This window comes from Haliotis rufescens, unplaced genomic scaffold (genome assembly GCF_023055435.1).
Source record: "Haliotis rufescens isolate VD_foot unplaced genomic scaffold, xgHalRufe1.0.p SCAF_11, whole genome shotgun sequence".
NCBI classification, from domain to species: domain Eukaryota; kingdom Metazoa; phylum Mollusca; class Gastropoda; order Lepetellida; family Haliotidae; genus Haliotis; species Haliotis rufescens.
This window is the reverse complement of record NW_025963791.1, coordinates 39,835,634-39,847,586: the sequence shown is the minus strand read 5'-3', so window position 1 is coordinate 39,847,586 and position 11,953 is coordinate 39,835,634. Positions and strand designations below refer to the sequence as shown.

General features: G+C 39.9%; 1 long non-coding RNA gene across 1 annotated transcript; it reads left to right on the top strand.

Annotated features, from left to right (window-relative positions):
• Positions 1–311: 311 nt before the first annotated feature.
• Positions 312–1,147, top strand: LOC125378030. Its single transcript, XR_007219990.1, has 2 exons — positions 312–595; positions 910–1,147. It is a non-coding gene; the product is annotated as an uncharacterized LOC125378030 (long non-coding RNA).
• The last annotated feature ends 10,806 nt before the right edge of the window (positions 1,148–11,953 follow it).

Sequence of the window (11,953 nt, the reverse complement as noted above, 5' to 3'; positions counted from 1 at the left end):
ACATATCAACTCATTTAAACATAAAGATGTCCCAGCTAGCACACCTACGTCGGGCCGACGTTGGCTTTGCATCGGCAACCGCCGGCAATATCGGCATCGGCAAACTGCAGCGGTCCGCTGTCAGGCCAATGCTGGTGATTGGCACTGACATTGAACCTGATATATGATTTGATCTTGTTATGATAACATAAAAGAAAAAAAACACATTTGTCGATTACAATGTGACAAATAATAGATCAAGTATATTTACGAATAATACAATAATTCTATTCGAACTCAAAATATTAACTTTATATTTAATTTTAAAATTAAATAGATCAAGCACATTCACTGACCATTTTGGCTGCACATATACAACAGACAGAGAAGATACAGACGGGATTCGTCACATCTTACAATTCATTCAGCAAATTACATGATATTGGCAAATGTTTGGAATATCGCGAGCGGTTATGTTACGTTGGTCCAACGTTTTCACAACATGTTTCCAAGGGAAGCTACTCTTGTTATAGAGGGCGCTGTTACTCACGCGCGTCTTTTCAAGCAGACGACGAAAGGATGATGCGCGGAGGGCTGAGGGAAAATCTATTTTGCGGTAAGTGTTTACTTCATTACTGTATTTACGAGGTGTTTATTTCATTTTCAAACCTTACAATTGAAACGAGAAACAGTGTACATTCATAAGTGTCAACATGAGTAGAGAAATCTAGGCCTATGTGTTTTGGAGGTTCGAGAAACACACTCCTGTCAATTCTACGTCAGTGTCAAAATCCGTAGAATATGTCGTGACACTGCATCCTCACTAAATTCTCTATTTATATTTTTAAAACACCATATACATATTTCTAGCAAAACGCGGGGACAAGGGCAAATACAAAACATGACAAGATATGTTTTATTTCCATGTAGATTCAGCGATGTTCAACCAACGAGTCGCAATCTCGGGGTGAGAGAGTATTACAGCGGCAAGCAAATAAATAGCCAAACTTTTACTTACATTAGTATTTTTGAATGAACATTGCTTTATTTGTCATTGTCACAGGCGTATTTGTTAAGTGTGGGGATGGATGAGGTTAGGAAATTAATTACAAACTCGAATTTACAAGTCAATTTTGTGATTGCTGTCAGCGCAAAAAGCAGTGAACATGAAATTCATAACGAGGCTTTCGGAAACTTTCAGCATTGCGTGTGCATGTCATGCGATCCAGCTAATGTTTCCTACTGATCGATGAACGGAGCTTCACTGCCGAGTTTGGTTTTCGATCACCAAAAGGTTGAAATAAAAAAAATAAAAAAATGTTTTTTAATGTCATAGTTACTTGCGAATTTTGAACTTTTTCTGGATAATGGGCGAAATGAAAGGACAGCTCTTTTAGTAAACGGATCACTGCGCATTACAGGTGTGGGCAATTTTATCAAGATCTGCTGGATACCTTACATAGACATATGCCTATAATCGATCAGAAATCTTATACCGATGTATGGTATCTGTATCGATCGATTGAGGTTTTGAGATATGGCTATTTCAGAATGGATTTTTAGGGTGTGTGTGTGTGTGTGTTGTTGTTGTTTTTTTGTTTTGTTTTGTTTTGTTTTGTTTGGTTTTTTTTTTTTGGGGGGGGGGGGGGGGGGTATGGTAGTCTTATCTAGTTAAGTAATTTATGATGTACATTTTTGATGAAATACTGAATTAATTTTTTTTAAATGTACTATTTCAAAGGTATGATGCTAAATATATAATCCAAGACAATTTAGAATGTCATTTATTTAATCAAAATTCAAATTTATTGTAAAACTTTGATGAAGATACTTCAGTACAGATTTTTCAGGACATTATCCATTGTAGAAAAACACCCACAGCCTTGTTTCAAATTTGATTTATTCTGACTAAAAAAATTAAATTAAATTAAATTAAAAATTAAAATTACTTGTCCCCAATACTTTCCTGCTATTTTTTGCATACAAGTGTTTGTAATATGTATATACCTTTGTATCTGATCTGTTAATGATAAACGTTTATTTGCAGTTTTGGTTTACCATGATGTAATCTACATATATTTTGGCATCATATAATAAATGCTGTATGGGCAAGTGCGGGTGTACCTAGGGAATATATGAAATTGTCACATAAAGGGCCCATGGCAGAAAATTCCTTGAGTGAACCCTGTATTTATTAACAGGTGTCAAGACTTCAAATAAAATATACACACATATGTAAGGTGGTGCATGTGAATAGGGTATTACTTATTCTATTATTACATTATGTTAACACACTTGTGAAGTCCATTTCTTGTAATAGTGAGAGTGCATGCAATGACTTATAATATGCACACTGACATTTTTTGCTATCATTTGTAAACAGAAGCTGAGGAGGAAGCCTGCAGCTGGGCTCTTACAAGCCACTGACAAGTACATGGTGACCTGTGTAAAAGAATGGCTTCGAGTTCCAGGAGCAAGGCTTAGAAATGGCATAAGGAAAACGCGTACTGAAAAACAGAGATGTAGATAGAGAATCTGCAAACAAAAGTGCTGAATTGCAGCGGAACAAAGAAATCCAAAATGTTGGTGTTGACAACATATTTTTCACAGGGTTATGACCCTTGTTTTTGAACTTGGTACATATTCTGCCAGGTTCTCTTGGACACTACTGAAGTTAATAAATGAAACTTTCCGTGCTTACCTAAGGTACAAACTCCAGAAGATGGTTATAAGAACTTATTTTGTATGGAGTTATGGCCTTTGCTTCATGCTATTTTAACTTGATGAAATATAGGGGGGGGGGGGGGGGGGCTTTGTCTGGCAAACGAATTTGAAGCCACATAAATGAAATTTTGCAGGCCAATATGAGGGGTATATGTTTAGACTGTGTTTTAAAACAGGTTTTGAGAATATATGTTTCACATCCGCCTTGTTGCAGGTAGTAACACTGTTTTCTTGTAAATAATAATTAATTAATAATAAAGTTTATTATTCTATTTTGCTGTTTGTGTTTTTTATAAGTATTAACTACACATGTATTAGGGTACATAAAAAATAGTACTGTAACTAGTGTAAGCATTTCGATTGTATTGTACAGCTAGAAGTATTTATATTACTTACATTTGGTTTTCAAAGTATTAACTATGATAAAAAATTATTATCTTTTTAAAAATTCAGTATTTTTTAGTTTTACCTTTCATCTTTGTTACTTTAACATCATGGCTAGCTGCAGCTTTTAGAAATGTTTAGTTTTATGTACCCTAACACTACACTTGGAAAAGTTCTATTGTGGCATCATTTACATGAAATATTAAGATGAGATGTTGTCAGTTATGACTTCTGATGACATCAGCCTATTTAAGACAATGGCAGATGCTGCGCTGATAATTATTGTCGACGTTGGGCCGATGTCCATCCGATGCTGATTCCATAACAGTTGCCGGAGGCTGGCCAGATAACTATTTACGACGTTGGGCCGATGTCGATCCGATGAGCAAAACTTCATCGGCCCGACATTGTTTGCCGACGCTGGGCCAATGCTGGGCCGGTGCATTGCCGATGCAGGGCCGGTGATGTTTGCCGGCGTTGGGCCGATGTCGATCCGATGAGCAAAACTTCATCGGCCCGACGATGTTTGCCGACGCTGGGCCGATGCTGGGCCAGTGCAGTGCCGATGCAGGGCCGATGACGTTTGCCGGCGTTGGGCCGACGTCGATCCGATGAGCAAAACTTCATCGGCCCGATGCAGTTTGCCAACGTTGGGCCGATGGTGTAGCCGACGTTGGGCCGATGCAGGGCCGATGATGGCATGCTACCTGGGTGTCCCACTACCCATCAGATATGTAATAAAACTGCGTTGTACATTTCATCCTACCGTTTTCACCCACGCTCTTGACAGTGATAAATGGACCATATTTAACTCTAAGCCTTAAACCCCATTCTGCAGATATGCATCAGTGCAGCAGTGGTCAGATACGATCTCTTTGGTGCAGCATCCCTGATAGCACTGGGTGATGCAACACTCCCGCGCCATGTTACAGAAAACGCAAACAAAGCAATTACACTAGTTTCGGCCATAATAACATCTGACAACTTCCCATCCCGAGGGCTAGACACGGACCGACACAACCGCCCATGCGATGATGGTTATGAGTGATTTCAGCGTAAAACATCGATAAGGGGCAGGTAACTCTTCATCCTTGTCTTTGAACTGCCCGGATGATTGCTCGATGCCCCTTTCAAGTTAAACCATGGATCCCAAGATACGCGTTTATTGTGCGTTAGTGGCCCGGAGCAAATCTCTGTGACCATAATGTTGTATTACTCCATGCGATTGTTACGAGTGCGTTTTAGAAGTTTTCCTCCTTCTTTAATTTTTTTTCATTACAGTATGTGTATTTTGGTAAAGATGAATCATAGAACACGCATGGCGCCAGACCAACCAATAATAATACAGATATTTTCGTCCAGAAAGTATTTGTGTATGATTTTATGGAAGTGTGTTGTACGATAATTTGGTTGTCAAATATCGTCAAGATTACATCGCATCTTAAAGAATAATTCACATACAAAAACGAGAACCATAAAGAAGATATGTACAGATTGGAAATTCTGCGCAATATTTTTCATTTACTTTTATGAAAGGTAATCGTAATTTCATACGCTTAACTGATACAATCATTGAATCAAAGAATACTTTATTCAGGGCAATGCGTATTAAATTCGCTTATCCTGACGTCAGTAGAAAAACAAAGAATTGATTGGCTGAGACTATTCACGTGATACGTCTCGGGCTACGATGAATCACGCGAGATTTCTGTCGGACGTGCTAGTAAGCAGTCTAAATAGGCCTCGTGCTTGGCGTCAGACAGAATCAATATAACCCATCTCAGCTTTTTATCAATGTCTATTCTGATTGATAAAATCCAAGAAATGTTTATTTTGCTCAATAAAATGTATTTTCTGATCCAGATAAACCTCGGCAATTAACCCTGTGTCAGTGTATTTGCATTCTGACCTCCACGCTGATTTTACTGCCGTCAGATCGTAATATCTGGAGCAACAGGGTTTTCACGACGGAATTTCACCCTCGAAAGAAGGACTGCGATTGCATTAAATAACAGAAATGTATACCAGTTACTAAGAACTGACTTTTTAAAAGCAAAAGAATGTTCACTTTGATGCCTGAAAATTGGATATGACATTTATCTAAAACCACGCATTGCAATGTCCTACAAGTGACTTACTGATCTTCAGTAAATACTTGAACTAAATTGATGGAAAATATGTGGACGATCCTTGTGTTTAAAAAGTGAAATTAACAAATCTTGATCTGATTTATTGCTAATCGGAGTTTTAGAACAGCTCTGCACAGGACGATATTGATACTCTCGGAGTCTTTGCGAAAGTTTATTTGGCGCCCGACGTGTATTCACGGAACGTAGGGTTCAAATGACTATGTCATCAGCTTGGTGTGATCAAATTCCAGTAGAAATAGCCCTACTGCCTTCACCTCCGTGAATATATTTTGTTCGCAGACGTCAGCAGATATTAATGGATTTCTATCCCTCATTTATGGATAATTCCTCATGCCAAACAACTTGTCATAACTGTCAATATTATGTAGTTCAATGGTCATATATCCAAGGCTGAACCTATGAATGGAGGATGCTGAAAACATTGATACATGATTACACTGGAACTATTCGGTAGTAACCGGTCAACCTTCGTGGGAGGTAACTGCGTCGACAGTGAAAGGATGGGAAACACTTTTAGCGGATATTTTCTCTGTGATAACTTTGTGATTTGAATGTTGCATATATTGAAGGTTACGTGACTTTTGTTGAAACAGAATCTGACTTAAGGTTATATCATTCAAGGCCCCAGTAAAGCTTTCAAAAAGTTTCCAAATTTGAGTGACAAAAATGATATCCGATGCAATTCCCTATTTTGACTTGTACCCTGTGCTCCCGTGTTTTTTTAGGTGAACAATTGACTTGCCTTTGCATGTGTTTGAGACTGGTGCCACTGTGAGGCAGGATGCGCTCACCTTTTCGCGAATACCTGGTATCATCACTATTTGATAGTGATTCATAAACACATGCTCATGATATAGTCGGAATCGTACAATCGACTCTGCTTTATGCAGAGATTTCTTTGGATATGGAAAGGGTTTTGTCGCTTTATTTACTTGATAATCACTGACCGTAATTTTTTTTAAAGAAAGGAGGATAGCCTTATTGAACTTACTGGGGTCAAAGTTGACATGACCACTTGCTATAATTACGATAACACAAACAGCCACACACGACTAAACTAATCTCTACATTCTAATCTGCCAATTTAACAAACTCCAAGTAATTCCTCGTCAGTGTATACAAAATCCTGCAACATAGGATGGAAATAAGTACGCTAGGGTCTCTGGTTACTACAAACGTTATCTTCATCTTTCTAGATCAACACGCAAATCTCCACCGTCTCCTCATGCAGTGGATGGTGCGGTGCAGTGCAGTGCAGTGTGTTATTTGAGTGTGAAGGCGCTGCTTTATTTCCAGTCTACGAGGAAAGTGGTTAGGAAGACACAACAACACAACTTGCACCGACTGACGCCCTATGCTTTCAACACTGTCTGGGGTATTTAAAGTGCAACTTATGCATTCAAAGGTTTTGTGTGCCAAGTAGAGTGCATGTGCTCTTTTAAAGATATGCATTTGAGATATTATATTCGAAAAGTAATACTTATTTTTGTATGTCATTTTATGTATTTGTGTTGCGATTCAAATTCAAAATAAGATGACAGGAACGAGCGACGAGGGTTTGACGCAGTATTCGAGTTTTTCAACGTTTGCGGTTGTCTATTTAATCATAGTCTCACACCACTCACTCATATTTTACTACATACCTAAATATCTACATCTCACTGTGATGAAGTAAATCGACATAGCATTAGTTTGTTTGTTGTAACACAGCAGTCACATTGTTCCAGCTATGAGACGGACCAGACAAACCAGTGATTGATATAGCGAACAACGTCCCACGCCACCAGGTTCACGATGACACCAAGTCCCCATGTCTGACCTACCGATCCATCAAGTCGCCTCTTACGACACTCATGGGTGGCTGGGGTCTGGATAAGAGCAGCAGTTGGTTGAAACTGTAACGGTATATGACACACAGTAGTCACGCCAAACACCAGAGATACTTGGCCGTCTCGATATTGAGGAATAATTACTTCTTGGTTGCAGCGGGACAGGGACGGACAAGGTCCCCCGTTCAGAGATTACTCAGCGTATCAATGTCTCCACTTAAGAATGAACTTTTATATTGTTTGCGTTTATGATGTAAACGTCAAATTTACAGATTTACTGAAGTAAATTCTTATGTATGAATACATCAACACTAATAACTTCACAGACTGTTTATTTAAACATTAACAGACAAAACCCTGGGCGGATTCAGACAGAATTTAACACGGTTAGTGATGGAATATGGTCAGTGGTTGATAGTGTTATGTGCCAGTAGTTTTGTTATACGCAGTAGGGAAGATTGTAAGTGGCATGGAATTGACTGTGGCGCTCGTACAATACCAAGCTGCAGTTGTGACCTTGACAGCTAATAATTAGAGTGACCTCCCTTAGTTCGTTACCCTCCCGGAATAGAGAGCTCCGATATGAGGGGTTGTTTAAAGTTGTGGATTCACTAAATGATTCGAGAGGTAGCGGTTTCTCGAAAGTTTGCTGTTTGACCCATCGTCTTATATGACAGAAAACTAAATCCTGTGTTTCAATAAAAAATGTTAATCATTAACTAACCACACACATTTCTTCTGTACGTACCTACTTCTGAATTAAGCTTTGCGTTTCAATATGGGAATCAACACGTAACAATAGTATGAACTTGCCGTCGGATGACACACAATAAACCATTGTCAATGGTGTCTTGCCGAGAGAACCATTGACAATGGTTTATTGTGATTCCGACTATATCACCCGTATGTGGGTCATGATACAATGCAGGGCAAAAGGCACAACACACCCATGTTTGATGGTGGCTAAAATTCAAACAAACAGAACATGGTTATTCGATGGTGGTGTATTTGATACGGGTATCACAGTTCTCTTTTGGACTCTAAGTTTGCAGTGTTTCGGCGCCTGTTTTCAGCCTAGTAACGTTTCAATAAAGTCAATGTAATTCAATCCAATTTTCAATAGTATACATTTTGCTTAGCAGTCTATTAAGTACACAGTTCTTGAGTGGACACTTCTATGTATACACTCTTCAAAAACAAAAGAATCGCACAGATAGTATGTAGTTCATTGAACCTGACTACACAAAAAATCCGGTATATTAATCGGATAAATGTTTTTGGAAAATGTTGGTGGCCTGATATTCGACAAACGGTGCGTCAAAACGCAGCCATTGTGGATTTGCAATGTCTTAAACGGCATTGTTTTTACACTTGTTAAAAAATGTCATGGAGGAAAACAGTAAAGCAAAATGCACGTGCAGGTTATGGTATTCGTAACGCGTGGTAGTGGCTATAAAAAGGCAAGCATAAGCCAATAATTTGTCATTCAATTGTCAACATTTTTCAAGTTCGAAAATGCCGAGACTCAGTGCTGCCGATTGGAACATCACCATAGGACGTATACAAAGAGGGGAATCGCAGTCTTCTGTTGCACGCCACTTCAACGTCGACCACAGCACCATTTGCCGCCTTTGGGACCCATACACACAGTTCAATTCCACTGCAGACCGACCGATCAAGAGTTACCACCCCTGCACGGGATTGTTACATTCGACTGTTCCGCCTACGTCATCGCAATGCCACAGCTACGGAGGATATCTGACGAGAATGTCAGGAACCATCTTCGCGAGGCTGGAATGGTGTCGGGGCCGTATCCTACACCACGAGATCGGACTTGGTTGTGGTTCAGGGAAATTTGACAGAAAATCGCTACATGAATCAAATTCTTCAACCTCACATTCTTCCATTGACCACCAGAGGGAGCTGTTTCAACAGGACAACGCAGCACCGCACACAGCTCGTGTCATAGTAGATTATCTTCATAATGCCAACATCAACGCTTTGCCTTGGCCGTCGAGATTTCCAGATCTCAACCCAATGGAACACCTCTGGGATGAACTAATTCGACGTGTACGACAACGTCAGAACACGCCGCAGACACACCCACAACTGGCCAACGCGTTACATGCAGAATGGCGCAGAATTCAGCAGGACAGAATTCGTACACTTATCCAGTCCGTGCCGAGGAGATGCAGAGCCGTGATTGCTGCCCGGGGCGGTCACACAAGATACTGAGTGGTCTTATCTGACATGACAACGAACAGTATTCAATGCCTTTGTACAACGACAACATGTGACTATCGAGCTCCTTCTTTTGAAGAAGGTATGTCCGTATCATTTTGTTTTCAATCTGGTTTCTCTTGGTTTCCTGTCGTGGAACAAGTGGAGATATTCTATGGCTCCAACGTTTACTTCGTAGGTTTTCAGTCCGTAGTTATGCGCTTGCAAATACCATGAAAAAGGGATCACTTGACCCGACCTACCCAGCCCCAGTGTTGGCTAAACCCAAACTAAAAAACCGAGTACAATACGATAGGGTGGCATTCAATGTTCCTCGAATGTTGAGTACAATACGATATGGCGGTAATAAATATTCCTAGAATGTTGAGTACAATACGATATGCCGTTATCCAAAATTCTTAGAATGTTGAGTACAATACGATATGGCGGTATTCAAGGTCCCTAGAATGTTGAGTACAATACGATATGGCGGTATTCAATATTCCTAGAATGTTGAGTACAATACGATATTGCGGTATTCAATATTCCTTGAATGTTGAGTACAATACGATATGGCGGTATTCAAGGTCCCTAGAATGTTGAGTACAATACGATATGGCGATATTCAATATTCCTAGAATGTTGAGTACAATACGATATTGCGGTATTCAATATTCCTAGAATGTTGAGACAATACGATATGGCGTTATTCAATATTCCTTGAATGTTGAGTACAATACGATATCGGCGGTATTCAATATTCCTAGAATGTTGAGTACAATACGATATGGCGTTATTCAATATTCCTTGAATGTTGAGTACAATACGATATCGGCGGTATTCAATATTCCTTGAATGTTGAGTACAATACGATATCGGTGGTATTCAAGGTCCCTAGAATGTTGAGTACAATACGATATGACGTTATTCAATATTCCTTGAATGTTGAGTACGATACAATACGGCGTTATTCAATATTCCTAGAATGTTGAGTACGATACAATATGGCGTTATTCAATATTCCTAGAATGTTGAGTAAAATGCGATATTGCGGTATTCAATATTCCTAGAATGTTGAGTACGATACGATATGGCGTTATTCAATATTCCTTGAATGTTGAGTACGATACAATACGGCGTTATTCAATATTCCTAGAATGTTGAGTACAATACAATATGGCGGTATTAAATATTCCTAGAATGTTGAGTACGATACAATATGGCGGTATTCAATATTCCTTGAATGTTGAGTACGATACAATTTGGCGTTATTCAATATTCCTTGAATGTTGAGTACAATACGATATAGCGGTATTCAATATTCCTGCATTGAGCACAATACTAAATACGATATGACGTTAGTCACTACCTTGTTGAGTACAATACGTCATGTCGTTGTTCAATATTTATGACGACAGTGAATAATATATGGCGTTATCAGATTATGCTCTCAGTGACGTTTCCTTTTAGTTTTACGTTTCAAACGTTTTATTAATTTTGTTCTTGCAAATGATGATGGGTAATAAATACAACCAACTCGATCTCACACTTACAGATTACCCGTCCTTCGTCAATGAACGTCGGGACAGGCTATGCCACATGCTTATTATATACTCGGAATCGTCAAATAGATCTGTTTTAGCAGATATTCTTATGGGGTTTCTTGTTTTTATCCAAATAATCCATTATTTCCTTGCTTCTTCTTGTCTATACTCTAAGTTTGATGTACCCAGACGGGTGAGTGAGTGAGTTTGGTTTTACGCCGCTTTTAGCAATATTCCAGAAATATCATTGCGGGGGACACCAGAAATGGGCTTCACACATTGTACCCCATGTCGGGAATCGAACCTAGGTCTTCGGCGTGACGAACAAACACTTTCTCCACCCTGCTACCCGACCGTCCCGCGTAGTGTCGAAGAGAGCTGAAGGTCGGTGGTACCACCCCCTGGCCGCGTCGTACCCAAAGACGCTAAAAGATGGTACTTGTTGGTAATCGTGTTAGGCATTATGGGGTTAAAACAAGGACTGGTCAGATCGGAGTATACTGTTTCTGAGTAGGGTATCCATGTTAACTTGCGGCATCGTATCTCAGCAATATCACTACAAAAACGTCATAAGCCCTGATAACAAGCAAAGTAACACAAACACACGCGCGCGCGCACGGACGTCGCATGTTTGATGAGATTGTAATGTGACTGTCAACCTTCTAGCATCCCACAGGCACCTTAGGGAGTATACAGGGTAATAATTTAGCGGTTTTAGCATGCTTTAGGGTGTTGATTTTGTGCAGTTTAAACATGCCCGTCCAAGTTTTGGACACTTTGTAACTAGTGCAATGGGTCTTTAAGTATATGGCGAGTGACTCAGGCCACAGGGTCGGATAGGGGAGTCGTGACATGCAGCAGCAAGCAGTCTAGTCTCAGGACCAAAAACAACCTTTTAAAGGTTTAAGCATGTCTGAGGTATTTTTGTCAAGGGCTCCAGGGTTGTCTGGGTTGGGTCACTCCGCCATGACAGACAATCTTGAAGCACCGGTCACGTCCCTCCGGAACTTGATGCTAAGGCTGAATCTGTCACGTGGGGCCGTGCCACCCGCTCCCGACGTAGACGTGCTGGTGTAGACTCAGAGGTGAACATGCTGTGATAATGAGGCAGATCGAAGTGGGG